Genomic DNA, 22544 nt, shown 5'->3' with positions numbered 1-22544 from the left:
CCTTTTTTATTGACTGGGTGCATTGTTTTTGCTCTGTAACTCTGTAGCTCATTGTAACTCATGAAATCCCATCTGGACAAGGATAATTCTCAAAAACTCTTGTCTGTCTTTTCAATACAGTAGAATTCTTTGCTATAATCTACATACCTAGAAGAGTGCATAGGGCAATATACCGAAATCCAGCTAACCCAGACTAGAGATGAGGGCTGTGTCTTTAAATATTTGTAAACTGCTTTAATGAATGGAACATTGATCTCAAACTGTTGAGAAAATAGAATCCTACCCTGGAAATTGGAGCATTTTTACCGAAAATGTGTATTTAGAAAACTTTTGAATTAGCATCACACATCATTTAACTCACCTCAGTGCAGCACATGAACAGCAAAAATAAATTAACATTAATTAGTGCCAACAGCCCATAATCATACTTTTAAATATAGCTTTTATTTTCCATCCCCATGTCATGGGACATTTGGATGTTCTTTTCAGTTCCCGAACTTTAATTTTTTTTTAATGAAATCAATTCTTATTACCCTCTGCTGGAAACTACAGGTGGAGTCACACTGAAAACAAATTCCTTTTTTTTTTTTTAACTAACATATAATGTATTATTTGCCCCAGGGGTACAGGTCTGTGAATCCTCAGGCTTACACATTTCACAGCACTCACCATAACACATACCCTCCCCAATGTCCATCACCCAATCACCCTCTCCCTACCCTCTCCACCCAACAACCCTGTTTGTTTGGTGAGATTTAGAGTCTCTTATGGTTTGTCTCCCTCCCGATCCCATCTTGTTTCATTTTTTTCCTTCCCTACCTCCTAACCCCCCACCCTGCCTCTCAAATTCCTCATATCTCTGAGATCATTTCATAATTCTTTCTCTGATTGACTAATTTCACTCAGCATAATACCCTCTAGTTCCGTCCACGTCATCACAAATGGCAAGATGTCATTTCTTTTGATGGCTGCATAGTATTCCATTGTCTATATGAACCACATCTTCTTTATCCATTCATCTGTTGATGGACATCTAGGTTCTTTCCATAGTTTGGCTATTGTAGACATTGCTGCTATGTACATTCAAGTGCATGTACCCCTTCAGGTCACTACATTTGTATCTTTAGGGTAAATACCCAGTAGTGTGACTGCTGGGTCGTAGGGTAGCTCTATTTTCAACTTTTTGAGGATCCTCCATGCTGTTTTCCAGAGTAGCCACACCAGCTTGCATTCCTACCAACCGTGTAGGAGGGCTCTCCTTCTGAGAATCAGTTCTGCAAACATCGTGTCAAGTAGAGATAGGAACTCTGAAACGTGGATGAGGAAACGTAACAGTTAGTACAAGTGTCACCCCTAACCCTCCATGTGCATCTACATAAGCTAATAGATGTCTCTGAAACACAGCTCCCTCGTTCCTCAAAAGAATATGTTTTTACTCCTCCTAAAATTGAGGGATCGACAAGCCATAATGATTATAGAAGTTCTTTATAAACTGAAAAGAGAACATAATTGTTTGTGAACTGAAGTGGACAAGTTCCTCAAGGCTCAGCATGATTTAAAAATACATTTCTTTTGGGGTGCCTAGGTGGCTCAATCGTCAAGTGTCTGTCTTCAGCTCAGGTCGTGATGCCGGGGTCCTGGGATCAAGCCCCTAGTTGGACCCCCTCCTTGGCGGGAAGTCTGCTTCTCTCTCTTCCTCTGCCCCTGCTTGTGTTCCCTCTCTTGCCATTTCTCTCTCTGTGTCAAATAATTTAAAAAAAATACATTTCTTTTAATATATTTTCCCTCATTTCTAAGATTACCAATACTGGGTGCCTGGGTGGCTCAGTGGGTTAAGCCTCTGCCTTCAGCTCAGGTCATGATCTCAGGGTCCTGGGATCGAGCCCCACATTGGGCTTTCTGCTCAGCAGGGAGCCCGCTTCCCGCTCTCTCTGCCTGTCTCTCTGCCTACTTGTGATCTCTGTCTGTCAAATAAATAAATAAAATCTTTAAGATTACCAATACTTTCCTAAGTATTGCTGTGTCATACTTAAGACTTGTGTTTGAATATCATGAGATCAATCTCATGTTTTTGTGTGTGTGTCTTTTGTTTTTATTTTGGAGGAAGCATTAAAATTGAATTTGCATTTTGGTAAATATTAAATTCTACTAAAGGTATTTGGGAATTCACACTTAACTATTAACATAAGTTTAAGATTACTTATATAGCACCTGTCATTTGGCTGTATATTTTTTAGCATGAATGGATGTATGTGAGTCAAAATTTGAACACAGATCATTAAATTCATTGTACTAGTTTTCCTACATATACGGAAAGCCAAGAAAAATATCTGTGGGACCTCTGCAAAAACAAACAAACAAACAAAAAAACAAGAGTTAGCATCTTACTTCATGGTGAAAAGTTGAATGTTTTCCCCTAAGATCAAGAGCATGACAGGGACAAGGATTTCTACTCTTTCCACTTCTATTCAACATTGTTCTGGAAATGCTAGGGAGGACAGGGAAGGAAATACAATCAAAGGTGTGCAGATAGGAAAATAAGACCATCTTTATTGGCAGATGTCATGATCTCATATACAGAAAATTCTAAGGATACAAGCTCAAAAAAACAAGAGTTAGCATCTTACTTCATGGTGAAAAGTTGAATGTTTTCCCCTAAGATCAAGAGCATGACAGGGACAAGGATTTCTACTCTTTCCACTTCTATTCAACATTGTTCTGGAAATGCTAGGGAGGACAGGGAAGGAAATACAATCAAAGGTGTGCAGATAGGAAAATAAGACCATCTTTATTGGCAGATGTCATGATCTCATATACAGAAAATTCTAAGGATACAAGCTCAATGTAAAAGAAAATTGAATTTCCATGTTTGCCATGAATAATCCAAAGGAATAAAATTAAGAAAACAATTCCATTTATAATAGCCTTGAAAATAATAAAACTGCTTAGGAATAAATCCCAAGAAAAGAGAACAACTTATACTCTGAAAAGTAGAACACACTGAGGAAAGCAGAAAGACAACCCATGGCTTGGAACACTTCATCTTTGTTAACGCTAATACTCACCAAAGCAGCCTACAGATTCACAACAAACTCATCAAAACCCCAATGGCCTATTTCAGAAATGGAAAAGTGGACTCTAAACTTCATACACAATTACCAAGAACCATGATAGACCAAAGATTCCTGAAAAAGAAGTTGTAAGACCCACATTTCCATCCGTGCATGGATATATAAACACAGGTGGTCCGTCCTCAGAATGGACTGTCAGTCTGCCGTAGGAAGGAATGACCTACTGATGGTCTTTGACAACAGTATGCCCTGAGGAAAAGCCAGTCATTCAAGACCACATGTTGTGGGATTCCATTTATGTGAAAGGTCTAGAGTAGGCAAATCTAGAGACAGTAAGTGCATTAGTGGTTGCCTGGGCTGGAGCTGAGAGGTGGTGAGGAATTGCATGTAAAATGTACAGACAGTCTTTCTGAGCCGATGAAAATATTCTAAAATACATTATAATGGTTGCACAACTCTGTGGATAGAAGAGAAACCATTGACTTGTGTGCGTTTAAATGAGAGAACTGCATGGTGTGTGAATTATGTCTCCATAGAGCTGTTACGGGAAATCCCACAACTTGGAAAAATCAAAGAGTTCTATAGCTTGCTCTCCTTAAAATTTGAGTGAGTTCTTACAGTGCTGATTTTTGTTTCCTCCTATATCCCAACGTTCATGCTCAACTGAATTCTGGGAATTTGGATTTCTTTTGCTTCTTAAAGATAAGTGAATTCATTCCTGCCTGGATGTAAAGAGGAATCTCATCTTTCAAAGCATGGAGTTCTAATAAACACAATAAACTGATTATCAGTCTGATGCATCTGAAGCCAACTGTTAATGCTGTGTGCTAAGCCCGAGGACTTTTGATGGTGCCAAACAATTAAATGCACAAACAACAGCATTCCTCTCTTCCACTTCAGGATGGCCTAGGCCAAGAGATACATTTTTGTTTTGTTTTTTTAATTTCATGTCTAGTACATATTTGAATGCAGAAATTATAAATTCACCTGTGGCCAAGTCAATAAATCTTTGTAGTGCCTGAGGTTTCTAGCTTTCTTTGAAAGTTGTCTTCAGTTCAGCACTGTGTTTCCCATTCCCTTCTAGGATCTCTACCTCCATATTTAAATTTATATAAGGGATAAAATAAGTCATAGGTAGATCATGGTAGATAGGAATATCTATCTATCCATCCATCTTGTCTGTCGATCTATCATCTATCTATCTCTCTATCATCCTGTCTATCCATCCTGCCAATCTATTTATTTATCCATTCTGTCAATCCATCTATCCATCCATCCTGTCAAACTATCTGCCTATTATCTATCCATCCATCCATCCATCCATCTATCCATCCATCTATCCATCCATCCATCCATCCATGTACCCATGCATGCATCCATCCATCCATGTGCCCATCCATCCATCCATCCATCCATCCATCCATGTGCCCATGCATCCATCCATCCATCCATGTACTCATCCATCCATCCATCCATTCATCAATCCATGCATCCATCCATCTCCATCCATCTAGCCATCTACCCACCCATCTATCCATCTATCCATTCATCCATCCATCCATCCATCCATCCATCCATCCAGTACCCATCCATCCATCCATCCATCATCCATGTACCCATCCATCCATCCATCCATCCATCCATGTACCCATCCATCCATCCATCCATGTGCCCATCCATCCATCCATCCATCCATCCATGTACTCATCCATCCATCCATTCATCCATTCATCCATCCATTTATCCATCCATGCATCCATCCATCTCCATCCATCTAGCCATCTATCCACCATCTATCCATCCATCCATCCATCCATCCATCTGTATCTGTCTTAGCTATCATTTCTATATACACATACCTACTATTTAGAATTATAGATCCAGATACACATATATGTCCATGTCCCTATGCACCTCCCCTCCCGTGGCCACATCACTCTCTCACAGTTACTTGTTAAATGTGCTCTCTCCTCCTCACCGATTGGGATATTCTCTTGATCATACACTAAATTCTGCTCAGCATGTCAATCTATTTATGGACCCCTTGTCTTGTTGATCGCTCTGTGATTATGGCTCTGCCGATCCCAAGTGGCTCGAATACATGTATCTTTGTAACACATCTGTGAATCCAGATGGGCCGGTGTCTCCTCACTACTCAGAACCAGCTTTTCTCGTACTCAAAGAAGCCCTATTGGCATTTATATTAAGATGGCTTTCAATTTACAAATTAATTTAGGGAGATTGACATCTTTAAAATGCATAGTCTCCCTCACCAAGAAAAAAATAGCACAGTTTTCCACGGTTATTTAATTCTTATTTAATATATGTCAATGATGTTTCAACGTTTTCTCTAAATATGTTTGTACATGGCTTGTTAATTTTGAGGCACTTTATTTTTTGCTTATTTGGTAATGAGAGTTATCTTTCTGTCAGCTTATTCTCTAACATATTATTACTCATATGTGGGGCAATTATTAGATCTCTGTGTCAACACCATAAACACCAGTTTCACTTTAACGTCTTAATGTCTCCATTTTTATTTTTCTGGATCATTCTCTTAAGGTTTAGTTATAAAACGAACCTTTCTGAAGATAATAGGTATACATTTTATTTCTCCTATTTATTGCATTAGATAGTAATTCTAGAATAGCATCAAACATTGATATTCTGGGTCATCTTGAAGGCAAATAAAGAAAATCTCAAAGGCTCAAGGCAGAAAATGTAAGAGAAATGAAACAAGAGGGAAGTGGTCAAGATCCAGAAGGAAATGGAAGGAGAACCAGTGGTTCTATGTAGGAGAGAACTTTGACCATCCACTGCTCCCTGGAGATCTCACAGGTGCACACCAACCTGAGATAAGCAATCTCCTAATGGTCTCCCAGGGAGCTGTGCCTGCATCTGCTGACCCATAGAAAGATAGCACTTACTACATTGAGCCCACCATCTGGATGGCCTCTCTGGTGGCATGAGCTCATCCAGGAACAAGATGGCAGAGATGAAGTTTTTGGGAGGGCACAGCTACCTCATTCCTCAATGGAGGGCATCAGCCTCCACTCTGCAGGAAAGGAGATACTGGTTCACTGGCACCTTCTATGACTCAGATCTTTTCCTGTTCCTCCCCACAACTATCCCACATGCATGGGATCCCCACAGCCCATATAGGCTGTGAACCTGCTGGGGCAAAACAGGTCTACTTCCTTATCAGAAGCCTCACAAGAAGAAGCTCATAGTCCATTTTCTTAGTTCTTAACAAAAAGCCCTCAAATATACAAATTATTCTAAATAGTGTAAACTATTTTACTTTTCTGGAACCATTTCTGAGCAAACATGGGGACTCTGAGGCATCATGAATCTTGAACATGCGCTACATGCTTTCTACAAATGGGAAACTCTTGCATCAAAATAAAGAAATTATCCTGGATCCATTACAATGGTCTAATCTCCAGACCTTATTTAAGTTTTCCAATTATCACAATCGCATCCTTTAAAGTCAAAAATTACATTTTAGAATCACATAAGGCCTTTGATCATGTCTTTCAATCTGGAGCTGTTCCTCAGATTTTCCCTCGACCTTTATAACTTTGATAATTTTGAAGTTCACAGGCCAGTTATTTTGCAGAATGCCCCTCAAAATGAGTTTGTCTGATTCTCTGTATGATTCTGTTCAAGCTGTGTGTCTTTGACAGGAATATCCCCTGAAGTAGTGACATGCTTCTCTTTTGATACCATCTTGAGGTGAACAACATTTTTTGGTGCCCTTGTCAGTGTGTCATTTCATTCAGTGACTTCTAATCCATTCAAACTGTCCCCAGTTTGACCAGTGCCAGCTCCTCCAAATCAGAGTCCGTGCCCTTTTGACATGAGCTCATCATTTTGGCACTTTCTGACACAAGATATTCCTAACTCACCTTGTACTTTTCCTGATCCAGCCCTGGACTCTGCCATTCCCCCCCATCCCCCAAGGAGACCTCATAGAACTTTAATAAAGAATGGTACCTAGAAGCCAAAATCTGGGCCCTTGGTGTGCTCATCACCTTCAGACTGCCCTTGTTCCCACACCCGCTTTCTAAACAGAATGAGGGATACAGGCACTCATTTTTATCTGTATTCATTTCTTTATGTCTCTGACTGTTTCAAAAACCATGAGTTCACACAGATACCTCCAATCCTATTTCCACACCACAGGCTTCATTCAAGCTTTTTCCATTGCTAATTTTATCTCCCTTATCTGACCATGAAAACCTTGGGTCCCACTGTGAGTTGTGTACTCGTTTATTTGTTCCTCCCCCTTATATGTTTGCAATCTCCCATAGCTGTTTTTGCTTCCTCTCCCCAACACCAGTGCCCCGTCTCCTCCTTTGGACCTCAACATCCCACACCAGGCAGCCTTCCAATGTGGCCATTCCTCACACTGGCTCTGACTTCTTGGTCTGGACCACTGAGGCTTTCTCCCTGCCCTGGTATGAACATCTGTCATTCTCAGCCCTACCCTATGGATTTAGGATGAATTGATTAAGAAAGGAGAGGGAAGAAGAGCACATGCACAAATTTCTTGCTTGTCTAAGGCTGGGCTTACCTGTGAAGAAAATATTTAATTCTGTTTTCCACAGCAAAGGAACAATCCTATGTTGGATTAGATAAAGTAGCCCTGACTGATGAAATAAACCCACAGCTGCATGCATGCTCGCAATGTATCCAAGGAAAGAGATAAAGGGATGTGACAATTCACCATTATATGGGCACTGTGTACTGGGAAACTCATGATACCATCAAAAGAAACAACCTTCTGTTGTCCATGTGTGTGTGTGAGTGCAACTCTTCAAACACATTCACCAGGACTGTGACTACTACTTAAGCTTTGCTGTGTTCCCCTCCAAGAAAAGGGGGGCCATCTTTTTTTTTTAAGCCATGTTCAAAGAGCAGACATGACTAACGTGATTGGTTCTGTGGAAATTGTCTTATAGTATTAAACACAGAGGTTATCTTTTCTCCCTCTGGTTTTTATTACATCTCTGTTTATGGTGCATTGTAAGCAAGAACAGTGTAAGAAACATGTTTTCACTCAACGGTCTTGGCAAGGAACTTCAATAAGAGCTTGTTGACAAAAACATATAAAGAAATTCCTTTTGCCCAAATCCAAGGACTCATTAAAAAATGGAATTATCACAAGTGGAGATTCCTGGCACAAGACACATTTCTGGTAGCTTCCACCCACTTGTTTATTGTAAGGAATCTTAGCGTTGACTGATAAGAAAGATAACTCCTATGACCTTGTCTATTTTCTTGCCAATGCAGCTTCCAACACACGTGATGCCGAAACCAGCATCATCTAGATGGTGTCAACTGTGTAAAGTTTAAAAAGAAAAACATATAAATCATGACAGTGACCATATTTACTCCATAGTCTCAAGTATGCTGAGAGTTTCAGCATCCTAAAGAAAAGGATTAATGGACATGGTGCTCAAATTTGCTTTCTTCTGAGTCCTTTGGTATCTCCTGGTAAATATTTCATTTTCATAACATTAAGGGGAATGCTACCTGGCAGATCATTTTTTTTTATCTGTAGCTCTTTCTAGCTGATCAGGAACAAAACCCAAAACAAACAAAACTAGAGTGGTAAAACCTCCCAAACATTTTAAAGTGAACTTAAGACTGTGGCACAACCAGACTTTGCCATTGAGTCTGTCAACATGGAAGAGGTTAAGGGTCTGGCCAAGATGTCAGGATTAAAAAAAAAATGAAGAAAGATGAGGATCAGGGAGGAGAAAGACAGAGTTCACTGAGGTCATCCTTAAGCTGATATCAGGTGGACAGTATCTCTACCATGAGCGATGGAGGGTTCTGGACATCACGTCCACAACTGCATTACTCCTACACAGGCAGCTGGGGTTCTTGTGGTCGACCATGGGGGCTGCCTTCCTCCCCACATCTGCTGATCCATGACCCAGCGCACCACAAGCTTTGTTTCCAAACCTGCGTATGAGCCACAAGTTCAAAAAACAATTTTAACGTCTTTCACAATAAATGTCCTCCCTGTGTCTATTTAGTAATTATAAAGATGGGACTCAAGTGCAAAATCGAAGGCATGTTAAAAAACAGTGTCCTTGCTGTTTGTGGTATAACAACCACTCACTGGAAAGATTTTAATTTACTCCATGTGAATTTAAAATGTTCATCGCAGAGCCGAACCCTTCTCAGTTTGCACAGCATGATTCTTGGAGGGGGTGGTGTTGGAAGTGAGACGGGCAGCCATCCATGTAGGGAAGAAAGCCTTGGGAAGGAACATGAGTCTCAGTAGTGGAGTAAGAGAGGGAGAGCCGGATTTCCTCCACCCCACGCGGGCCTCGCCTAGCAGGCTGGCTGCACTGCATGCTGCTGGAGCCAAAATTCAGTGTCGGTCCTCAGACCTGTAGCAACCAGGAGGGACGGAGTGCTGGGAGGGCAGTGCAGAGTGGGTGTCAGAGGAATGGAGCACAGCTCTCCAAATCAAGGAGAGCATTCAGGTTTCCCCCAAGAGCACAGCCCAAGCTGTACATGGAGTCACCAAGTCTGCGTTTTCAAACCCAATGAAACCAGCTTCAGAGCAGCTTGGAGTAGAATCCTGGTGCAAATCTCTGGTCCCTGGGCAACCTCTCCCAACCTTCAGTCTCTTTGTTTTCAAAGCAGGACGACTCAAGTCAGTTTACAAAGCCCCCATGACAACATTTGAAAAGCCGACACACACCAAGAACTCCAGAAGCAGGGACGCCTCCTCTGCTGACATCCTGGTTCAAAAATGCAGATTTGCCCGAAAGCTATTCTTAGAGGTGACATCACATAATTCTAGAACACTCATTGGATCTTGAAACCAACCCTTGCAATGACAAAGCTCTGACTGTACAAGCTTTCTGCAAACATCTTCCTTCACTCAAGATCTCTCGTTCACAGGAGACGTTCTTCAATAATTAATGATGCAAGAGATTGGCTGAATGGTTGTTGTTGAGAATACTGTGAGATCATGTTTTCTGCACTGAAACCACACTGGTGAGCAAGACATACTGGGTCGGCCTCTATAGCTTAAAACAGACTGGGGGCATTTTGGCAGGTGATCTAAAGAGTCCTCAGAAATACATTTGAGGAAGATGTCGTCTACGGGGGCTGGGAACGTCCCCTAGGACAAAAAATAATTGTGTGGAATAGGGAACAAATGACTGCTGGGGAGGCAAGCAAGTGAATGAGTCAACAGTTGGGGTCAGAGAAGAATCCTGGGATTAAGATTCCATTCTGCAGTATTTAGGGTTGCAGTTTTCAGAGGGATGCTGGGAAGCATTCTCCATGAATCCAGTGGAGATGCAGAGAGAAACATCCTTAGAAACTTAGCACTCCAAGCTATTAAATGTAGTTTAAAGATTTTTATGTATTTATTTGACAGACAGAGATCACAAGTAGGCAGAGAGGCAGGCAGAGAGAGAGGAGGAAGCAGGCTCCCTGCTGAGCAGACAGCCCCATGAGGGGCTTGATCGCAGACCCTGGGATGATGACCTGAGCTGAAGGCAGAGGCTTTAACCCACTGAGCCACCCAGGCACTCCTATTAAATGTAGTTTAGATTGCTTATGTGTGTGTGGTGGTGGGGGAGAAGTAGCAGGAAAGGAAGGAGTAGGCTGAATGAACAACAGGCAGAGACGGGAGAGATGGTGTGGCCTTCCGAAATGCTATTCCAAGACAAAGATTTGCTTTGTAGCCTGAAAAAAACAGAGCAAAGCGTGGGGGAAAATCATCCCAGTAACATGGTAGCCAATTTGAGACAGGGGAAGGAATACAAAGGAAGAGGATACAAATTATTTTTTCACAAGGGATTTTTTTTTTAATGATGAGAGAATGTATTAGATTTCTCAGCCTTAAGACCAGAAACTTACTTTAAACTCCAAATAAAAATTGGAACTTGGGAAAATAAAGACCACTGGAGGGGAGGACCATATTGAAACCATCATACAAAAGTGTTTTCCCCAGCAGAGGAAATAATTGAGTTTGGTGACTCAGAGGGCTTGCCAAGAACTTCACGGAAAAGGAGAAGAATCACTAGAGGCATGCGAGCAGGAAATATAACTGACATTAAAAAAAAAAAAAAAGGAAGGAAAAAATAAATTATCCTCAGGGAGTTTTCCACAAAAAATGCCATACGATGATTTAAAAATAATGCGGAGCCTTTAAGGAAAGCGGTCAAGGGAAAACGTGTGTAGTCTTAATTTCATTTGTGAAAATAAGGCAAAGTCAGTCAGCGGAAAAGCCTCAACAATGTAAATTCCTCCTGTTGGCCAATTTAAATAGATCACATTATACCCATCAATGGGTTATTATGAAGTTGTGAGAAGCACACGCCAACTTAGAAAACATAATATGCTATATTAAGTGCTAAATAAATTGGATATAAATATGCTCACGAAACGTAAAAGATACACTTGGAAAAAGTGTGGGATGACATGGAGACGAGCGTTCGTAATTGTGTTTAGGGAGCTTTCCCACGGTGCTATTTTGTCTCCTAATTATCCGAAATGCAAAGCCATCTATATCACATTCTGGGTTCATACAACACAAAAACCTTAATATTTGATTTTTTTAATGTTTGATTATCAGCACGTAACACATATTTACTCAAATCAGCTTAAAAATAAAGATGATTTTCTTTCAAGGCACTCACAGAGCAGAAAGGAACGGAACCCAGAGGACAGGCTGTTCCCAGGCTGAGTGCATGGTCAGCAGCCCCTTCCCCATCTTTACTGGGCAGGGCCCTCTTGTTCTATCCTGTGTCTGCCCCTTGCTTCTCCGGGTACCCACTCCTTTATTCCTCCTCCTGCTGTTGGCTGCTGCGATGCCTCTGCCTTCTGCATTCCTGCACACTCAGCTTTGAGACCTCAGGATCTAAGACTTATCTAGCTGAGATTTCTGGAAGGAGCAACTGACTGGCCTGCTTGATCCCTGTGTCCCCAGCCAACACCTGACGCGTGGAGCCTCTCCTCCCGGGTCCGAAGCTGTGCACAGGACCAGTTCACAGTATTCAGTGCATGAACACAAGACTCTCCACAAACAGTCCTTCGACAGGGGACATAAACGGGGGCCGCAAACAAGGCAGTCACCATAATTGAAAATCAATAGATGCAACCATTGACCACTTCAATCATAGACATTGAGTTAATTGCTTGTACTCAGCATGAATCATCCTGCCACTGTCTAAGGGATGGCACGGAGAGGGAGGAAAACAAATCCTTGCTTCAAAATACATCCAGTCCGTTTCTGCTATCTTGTGATATTCCTTGAAACCAGGGGACACGTTTTAAAAAGCATCTGTTGATTAGACTCACGGCTTGCTGAAAACAACGATAATCACACTCTTTACCGAGTCATGTGCTGTGTGCTTATCACTCATTTAATAACTAACAATCTTCGGACGCTAGCGTTATTACTAACTCATGCCCAAATCATAGCTAGAAGTCAGACTTGGTTAACTTCCCAAGCATGGCCGGCCCCTCCGTGCCTTCCCCATGATAATGCATAGTGTGTCCTGTGAGCCTATGTGTCTGATATAGCGGCGTATTATCTTTATTTTTCTAATAAGTAAGGCCATGCCCCATAAGGCCATAATAAAAACAAAAACAAAAACAAAAACAAAGAAATAAATCCAAGCAACACAAACTAGTACTTTAGTTGCCTATCATCCACTGAAGAAAATGTCAGTTAACAATCCAGAGAAAAATTAGTGAAAATAAGGTACATGGAATGGGATTGAGATTCCATAAGTACAGGGACAAAGGCTAAGCACTTGAGATTAAACCCAGTGTGCCCATATGGTGTAGGAAACTGGAGACAATCATGCCAGTAATTCAGACGAAACCAAAATGTTTGCCAGCAAGAGCAAATCGTGACTATGGCATGTCTTATCTTGATTTAAGGAAAATAAAACACACAGCTGTGACGTTTTCTTCTATGTGTGACTGGGATCCATTGTAAAATGTTTCCTTTAACGCAGAATGCAAGTTTCTACCATGATAAAAGCAGGAGGTTGAGAAAACATCTCTATTCTCATACCTTGTCTATCACTTACAGAAGTGCAAACTTGGGAGAGCTTAATAAACACACTGAGTCCAATCATCTCTGTAACAGCGTCTGAAAAATAACACTGCCTTTGGCACCATTAACCTGTCCACTTGCAATAGGACAGAAAAAGAATTTAATGAAAAAATGCCATTGGAGCAGTTGACAATGAAACAATGGGGAGCTATCACTACCCATGGACTAGAATGGCCAAAGTCCCAGACCCTGGCCACACCAAATGCTGGGGAGTACTGTGGCCACAGGAAGAGTCTCACTTAATGCCAGTGGGTAAGGCAAGATGGCACGGCCACGCCATGGGTTTCTTCAAAAGTCAAACCCACTCTTTCACTATGATTCAGGAATGGCACTTCTCAGCATTTACCACAAAGGGCTGAAAACTTCTGTCCACTGCAACACCAGCCCACGAACATGTACAGCAGCGTTATTTATAAGTGCAGAAACTCGGGTGCAACCAAGGTGTCCTCCACGAAGTGAATGGCCAAATGAACCATGGTCCCTCCAGACAGTGGACCATTAGTTGCAGGGAAAACAAAGGAGCTCTCAAGTCATGAAGAGATGTGGAAGAAACAAACATAATGAAGAAAAAGAAGTGAATCTGAAAAGGAACTATGGTCTATGATTCCAATTCTACGACGGTCTGGAAAAGGCAAAACAATGGAGACGGTAAAGAGATCAGTGGTTGCCAGCAGATAGGGGGAGGAATGAGCAGGGAGAGCACAGAGAATTGGGGGGACAATGAAACTACTCTGTATGATATTATAATGGTGGATACATGTCATGACGCATTGGTCCAAAAACCCTACAATGTCATGTCATAACGCATTTGTCCAAAACCACACAACGTGCACCACCAATGGCAAATGTAAACCACCAAGAGTCAGCCTGAAGGAAAACTATGGATTCCAGGCAATAACGATGTGCCAGCATAGGTTTGTCAATGAAATGAACGTACCACTCTCATGGGTTGATGATGGGGAAGGTTCTGTGTGGGCAGGTGCAGGGGACATATATGCAAAACCTCTGTACCTCCCTCTCAATTTCACTATCAACCCCCAAGCTGTTCCAAGGAACAAAATCTTATAAAAACAGATTTAGGGTCACTTCTAGTAAATGCAATATGAAAGTTAGCTATGACGAATATGTCAATGCCCCCCCCCCCCATCGTGGTGGAAGAAGACAAGTTGTGTGTCTGTGTTGCGTATCCCTTGCCTGCATTATTACTGTGGTTCCCATGTAACGGAGATATTGACTGTGTAAAATAATCTTGCCGCAAGTCCCCAGAACACTATAAGCACCGTGCAACCATAGGTCTTATCCCACTCCATGAAGGTGATTTTAATTGACCCTATTCCTGAAAGTACAGCAGATTGTATTATTTCTGTGCTCAAAATATTCACGGAGACTCCTCGTACAAACACGATTCATGCCTGTTTCCAAGCCTTTGGCAATTACTTAAAAACAAACAAACAAAAGCCTGAAAAGGTTCTGTCTAAGGGGGTTAATAATGATATAAATTCCACCAAGCGGAGGGAGAAGGATTTAATTAGGAAGTGCCAATTTAAGCATAGGGATGGCAGGTGCTTCTCTGCCTCCCTCGCCCCCTGCCCTGTACCAGCTTCCATCTCGCTGTCTCTGGCTGTGTCCTCCAGGGAAATTTCATACTTCCGTCTTCTTTACTCCCTACTTCAAACCTCCAGTGAAGAAAGCCCACTCTCGTTTGCTCCCCATGCCTCCAAACAAAGCTGATATCTGTAGCATGACAGTGAAGATATCGAACAACCTCTTTTTTTCCTTCATATCCACTGAAGTTGTCAAAAGCTGCAAAAAAAAAAAAAAAAGTCACTACCACCCTTACAAGAAGAAAGAGGTGGATGACCTACAGAAAACTGAACTTGCTTGGAGCCCCCCAATACAGACAAGACCCTCCAACAAGCAGTGAGATGCTCGCACTCTGTGACCTGTCTCTGCACAAGGGCGAGAGCCATCCTTCAACTCTGGCAAGCGTAGGCGGGAAAAGTCATTCTCCCTCTACCTTTCTAGGTTCTTGGCTGAGAACTCCCCACAATGAAAGACAGAGGACTAGAAGAGAGATATGGTTGTTATGCAGATTTAAGTCAGTGTCTTCCCCGGTGAGAAGACTTTATAGAGGTTTAACCAACTTCATCTTTCTGGCACAGAGAAGGAGACACCCTTACAAATGGAAATCTCCCTTCTAAAAGTAAAACAGTAAATCCTACTAGGTTTTGGGAGCTTTTCCTGTGCTTGTAGCTTCTGAAAAACAACAACAACAACAACAACAACAAAAAACCAGTTCAAAATAATCATTATGCCAAAGAGGCATAGGTTGGTGTTCCAAATTCTACTCCCCTTCATCCTGTTGGGGAGAAAGAATTTCCTCTACCCTTCAAAGTCCTTGTAACTGCACTAAAATTCTGATTGACATGAGACACATTATCAGGAGAAAGTCAAATTTAGTTTGTATGTATAAGGAATCCACACAGATCTGGAAATTCCAAAGACAGGCAACAGGGGACTTATATGAGCTGAGCAGAAGGATAGGGGTCTGAGGACAGAAAGGGGAACAAAACCATTAGCAGGAAGGTCACAGCAGGTGTTTGGAAAACAAAGGTCGCTCTAAGTGTCTTAGGTAAAGAGGAATGTCTTATTAGTACCTCTCTTCTTGACATGGGCTCTCCTTTCCAGTGTAAATTTAGGCAGATTCCCTGAATCTGCTTGGTTTTGATGGCTTTTAGCTCAAAATAATGTTCATGCCAAAGTGAGTATTTGTGTCTCTCCCCAGGCAGGTGTTGGTCATCTTTTTTTAGAGACAGCCTGCCATTGGCCCCTACAATAAGCAAGACAAAAATCTGTTAAAATATTAACCAACTTTTATAGCACAACCAAGGATGAGTGTGCTAATCTGGAATAATTCCAAACCCTCTAAAATAAATTTTTAAAAGACTTTGAAATGTAATGGGTGCCCTAACTAGCTCATCCATTCTGGTAATCTCTTCCTTCGTTGGCCTCCCCCAGCCTATCTACAACTACAACAAACCGATGGCAATAATTCCTGGCCAAAGCACTGTGAATTGGTTCCGATGGAGTAGAATTGGTTTTCACCTTGCAGGTTTTGCCAGGGTGATGTTCTTTGGATGTGTCAAGGTGGCCAGGCTGCATAATGGCAAGCCAATATACAAGAGTTGGTCAATTTTATATCCATTTCTAAATTTATTTCAGTATTTTTTTATCCGGCAGTAAACATGCAAAACTGATTATATATCTTACCGATTCCCTCACTAACTAATCAAAATTAAACAAAATAGTTGGTACATTCTTAGTTCATAGCTTACTGATCATCATGGATTTTCTTTCTTTTTTTCTTTTTTTAAAGATTTTATTTATTTGCTCGACGGAGAGAAAGGACAAGCAGGGGTGTAACAGGAAGAGGAAGAGGGAGAAGCGGGCCCCCTCTTGACCATGGTGCCTGATGTGGGGCTCAGTCCCACAGGGATCAATCCTCAGGGACCATGGCCTGAGCCAAAGGCAGGCAGTTAAATGCCTGAGCCACCCAGGTGCCCACCTTTTTGTTTATCCTATATGCTTAGGACCCCAGACACAGGGGAGTCTGCATGTATTCATAAACTCTCAAGTGGTCCTCCTGTTTCTCATAAGAGATGTTGGAAGCAGACTGGGACATGAGACAGAGCCCACGTCAGAGGTCCAGGCATGACAGAGATGACCAACACCTGCTTGGGGAGAGACACAAATACTCACAGGCTTCCCTAAATTCCCTGCCCATACGAAACAAGATCTTGAACCTCTGACCAAAGGTACAGCAGATGATGTCACCCCCAGGGCCCAGACACAGATGCATTGCAACTGTGTCAAGGGTAGCAAACAGACCCTCTAATCCTAGGGGACAGCAGAAAATCCTTTTGAGCCCAAGATCATCTGCTGATGACAAGCAGAACTCTGCCATCTCCAGGCAAGGGGCATACAGTCTGTCCCGCCCAAGACTAACTGTAGGAGCCAACCCAAGTTTGGCTGACATGGAAGGGAGGGAGGCCAGGGATGCTGAGAAAGTGCCACCTCCAAACCCTGGGAGTCAAAGAGCAGCCTTAACCTGGGACTAGGTTAGGAAGACAGAACTCCCCCCATTCCCCCAACCCTGCCCATCCTTGCCGTCAGCCCCACATGGATTAACAAGCAGCATCAGTTCACACTGGAGAAATGAAGGAGCATGAAGAACCCATTTTGGGGGTGGGGGGGAGTAGGCAGGGCAAGCCCAAGCAGAAACCACTGGAAAACCCTCTAGCCTGAGATCCTGCCCTAAGCAAACAATAACAGACCCCCACACCCTCTCTCAGACATTGGACATACCTGAAGCCTGCGCCATTCATTGCCAACATTGCGAGGGGACATAGAATTTATTTCAGTTCTTACCAGGTCTTGCAACCCTCTTTCTCAGGCAACCCACTCTTAACAAGACTGCCCCCTTTGCTGCCACCATCTTGGTGTTATGATCTGCTCCCACCATCTTGAAACTCAAGATAACTTCTGATCAAGGGGCCCCACATTCCTATTTTGCATTGATCCCTGAATATGATGGAACTAATGCCATCCTCTGTTATTCTGTCCGTGGCAATCCACTTTCAGCAAGTTAGAGCAGAGCTTTCCGTGGTGAAATTCAGGAAACCCCATGCGTCTGCAGGAAGGAAAGGACCCCTTCAAAAAGTCCTTGTGCCAAAACCCTGTTCATAAAAACTCTCAGACACTGTTGCCTTCCCCTCCCCTGTCATTCCCTCACTGATTTGCAGGAAAGTTTCCCAGAGACAACATGACATGTGACATTACAACAGATTGAATGCAGAAGCCGATATGAGAATCCAGCTGTCTTTTAACAAGCTCACTAGGGAGATTTGCACAGATACAAAACAATGGGACCCTCATCCCTATTGTAAAAAAAATAGTCATTTTTAATAAAAGATGTTATTTATATTAGCATGCCAAGGGCTCATTTTATCACACATCATTTTAATATAATAATAAGCAAACTCTTCAAATGTTTCTTGCTTTTCATTTCTACTTTGCTAAATAGTGAGTAAATGTAACCCACATTAAAAAATGCCCTTGGAGATCCTGAATCCTTTTTCAAAAGGCAGAGTAGTCCCCAGATTTAAAAGATGGGGACACTGTTGGGTTAGAACATGTTGCCTCCTCCCTGCTCCCTAAAATAAAAATTTCAGAAAGGTTAAACGCGCTCAGTGAGCTGATTTGTGTTGATGTGAGAATCTAATGATGAACCCTGACCAGACCTTGAGGAAGACCCGTTGCCCTTTTTGGCTACGGGTACTCCATCACTTTTAAATCAGTTCCAAGTCAAATGCCACGTTGTAGAGCTTTCTGAATGTTTAACCCTGTCTCTCCTGTTTTTTAGAAAAGCCATCTAAGGTTGATAACACATCAAGACACTAGACGTACGCGAACTAAAATATGTCTATACTGAGGGAAAGGGGACAGGATTTTGTAGATGGGAGTGTGTACAGGTACATGCTTGTACCTGTGTAATGAATAGGAAGACAGTTACAGGTATAGGACTGGTGAGGCATATGACATTCACTGAGTATTAGCGAGTACAATCAGTACTCCTTCTCCTTTATGCGAAGATGTCCCTAGGGCTCTAGGTGACTTCTCTCTACAAAGACTTCTTTGCATGAAACAAGGTGGTCATGGGCAGCAGGGGTGAGGTCTATGATGTCTCTCATTGACCCAGTTTAGGGTGGGGTCAACTCTGGCATTTTTTAGCAAGCTCCCAGACTTGCCGCTGTTGCAGTCCATGGACCAGGCTTTGAGAAGCAAGGAGATGAGCACAACCGTGCAAGTCTCTGGTGCATGTGGTCTTCCTGGGCTCCCAGAAGACAAAGTGGAGCTCTTAGCCACTGTATGACTGGCATAGATACGTGTATAGCTGTATTTATTTGGGGCTTAGGTTTGTTAGCTATATTTATCTTGAAAGGGACATTTTGCCCAGGTTGTAAAACCTTCTACATTTTCATGTTGGTACTTAAGGAAAACAGAGTACAATCTTGTTATACTCGATAATACAAGGCCTGCCTCACAGGAATTCACTCAAAGTCCATAAAATTTTCCATTTTGTCCAGAAAATTTCCTCTAAAAAAATCCATGTTTCATCTCAGTGCCAACAACTAGGGTTTTTTTTTTTTAAAGATTTTGTTTATTTTATTTATTTGACAGAGAGAAATCACAAGAGAGGCAGGCAGAGAGAGAGGAAGGGAAGCAGGCTCTCCGCTGAGCAGAGAGCCCAATGCGGGACTCGATCCCAGGACCCTGAGATCATGACCTGAGCTGAAGGCAGTGGCTTAACCCATTGAGCCACCCAGGTGCCCCAACAACTAGGGTTTTAAGTGTCTGCAAAGCCAATAAACAAGCCAAAATGAATATGAATGGCCACATGAGAAAATTGTCTTAATCTGTGTTTGTATGACTGATTAAAACATGGCTCTATTTTATAAAACATAAAAATTAAATATGGATGGTCTCTGAAGAGAGCCATTTACATTTAATTTTTTTTTAAATAAACCTTTAAATGATTTACATTTTATTTTCCTATCTAAGCACCAAAAGATTGGATTAAAATTTTATCTACTTTGCTATCTGCTGCTTTATGCAATTACTATCCCCTTGGATGGCTTTCTTTTTATTATTCTTTAAAGAAAAACTGCAAAGATAATACACGGATAGAGTTGAAGGGTTTTTACAACCAGGCAATTTTCTCGGTTTTACAACGCTTACAGTTGCACAAAATTTTGAGTCAGGAAATCCAAAGTTGGGTTCCGAAGGAGGGATAGGCAAGGGTAGGGCAGGTGTAATGTACTGTACTGTGGGAACCTCATCTCCAACAATGGCAGGACAGAGTGTACTTGTTCTGCATTGATATGAGGTTATTATGGAACGTGTTTTAAGTCAAATGGGATGAACCATCATATGACTTGAAATCCTTTGGTTGCCATGAGCTTGGAAGCTTGCCGTGGATCTACGTGTCCCATGAAGATAGGGCTTTCATAGGGACACCTAATATAGCGAAGGCTTTGGGTATTCAACAACTCAGCCTCATGGCAGAAAATCTACTGGCTTTGCAAAGATATGATGGGGTTTTCCAAATCCTGAATGGAAAAATGTCATTGCAAAGTGTATAGGACTGGATCAGACCAATGTTCTCCTTCCATTGAAGGGTTTTCTTTACTGAAGGGTTTAAGGGTGGCAATATTGGTACAATGGAAGGTATTTTAGGGAATTCTTTTTCAAATTTTTATTTATTTACTTCTATTTCTTTTCATTTAGGGAACTTTTGGAAGTAAAAAGTTCCCAAAATGAAGGCAAATGCCTAAACCATTTAACAGGAATATGTCAGGTTTGTCGGTAACTAAATGGAAATGAGACTGCCAAGACAAGCGAGGGTCCGAGAACAGATCTTTATTGTGGGCACCCTCGGGCGAGGTTCCACGACTCAAAGAGGGCAGTGAGTCGGGGAAGTCGTGCGCAAGACAAGGTGGCAGGGGTTTACATAAAGTTGAAAAGAAGAACTGTTTCCTATTGGTTGGCTCATATGCAAAGGGAGGATTGTAAAATGAACAGTCAGAGTTACTTCCTTTTCTGGGGTTTGAGGGGTATTGGGTTCGGTTGGGGAAGTCCAAAAGGAGAGATGTAGGGGCCTGCGTCGAGCTGTCAGCAAGTCATTGATCCATTGGCGTCCCAAGAGGAGGTGATGATGGGAACCTCGGCCATTTTGGGGTATCCGCCATCTTGAAGAGTTTCCCTTCCTGCCCGGCCCCAACAAAATATACTTAAAGAGGTACAGAGCCGATTCAGCTTCCTTTCAATGGAAGACAATTCTGGGATGAAATCTATCCAACTCAATGAAATGGAGTTTCATAATGTGACCAGCATTAGAAAGAAAAACACGACTCACCTGCTACAATCTGTATCCTAAAAAGGAGATTTTTTAATCTCTTGGTAAAACTTCACACTGACAGTGTACAAAGGTAGCAAGTGTTGTGACAAAGACTTCCAGAGACCTCAGGTGATTCAGCCTCCTGCGAAAAAATAAATAGGAAGAGTAAATAAGAAGAAAATGCTTGGGGGGGGGCACCTGGTGGGCTCAGCCAGAGGAGCCTGCAACTCTTGATCTCAGGGTTGTGAGTTCGAGTCCCATGTTTGGTGCAGAAACTACTTACATGCATAAGTTTAAGAATGAAAATACTGACTTTTTAAAAAAAAACACATTCAAGTGCCCCAACATATAAAAACTTTAGGTGCCATTCTGTACCAGGACTTTTTTTTTTTCTTTTGGTAGGGCATGGACATCATAAAATATATTCTCTTAAATTCCTCAAAATGCATGAGCAGATGAGTAAAGTATGCATACTGTTTTTGAAAATTTTGTATTATGTTAGTTATCATATAGTACATCGTGAGTTTTTTGATGTCGTGTTCCATGATTCATTGTTTGTATATAACACCCAGTGCTCCATGCAATACGTGCCCTCCTTAATACCCACCACCAGGCTCACCCATCCCCCCACTCCCCATCCTTCCAAAACCCTTAGTTTGTTTCTCAGAGTCCACAGTCCCTCATGGTTTGCCTCCTCCTCTGATTTCCCCCAACTCACTTCTCTCCTTCATCCAATGTCCTCCATGTTATTCCTTATGCTCCACAAGTAAGTGAAACCATATGATAATTAACTTTCTCTGCTTGACTTATTTCACTCAGCATAATCTCCTCCATTCCTGTCCGTGTTGCTACAAAAGTTGGGTATTCATCCTTTCTGATGGAGGCATAATACTCCATTGTATATATGAACCACATCTTCTTTATCCATTCATCTGTTGAAGGACATCTTGGCTCTTTCCACAGTTTGGCTATTGTGGATATTGATGCTATGAACACTGGAGTACATGTAGCCCTTTTCTTCACTACATCTGTATCTTGGGGGTAAATACCAATTTACCAAATACCAATTTACCAAAATACAATTGGCAAGTGCAATTGCCAGGTCACAGGGTAGCTCTATTCTTAACTTTTTGTGGAATCTCCACAGTTTTCCAAAGTGGCTGCACCAACTTGCCTTCCCACCAACAGAGTAAGAGTGTTCCCCTTTCTCCACATCCTCTCCAACATGTGTGGTCTCTGGCCTTGTCTATTTTTGCCATTCTAACTGGTGTTAAGGTGTTCTTGAGTGTCCTTGTAACTAACGTAGGCGGCCATTATTTTCTTACATAAAATGTTCCTAAAAATTAATACATTGGAATAGGAGAAAATCAAGTAACAACTTCTATGGTCAAAAGACCACATTAGGTCCATA

The sequence above is a fragment of the Meles meles genome, chromosome X (genome assembly GCF_922984935.1).
Source record: "Meles meles chromosome X, mMelMel3.1 paternal haplotype, whole genome shotgun sequence".
NCBI lineage: Eukaryota > Metazoa > Chordata > Mammalia > Carnivora > Mustelidae > Meles > Meles meles.
This window is presented reverse-complemented; position numbering follows the sequence as displayed.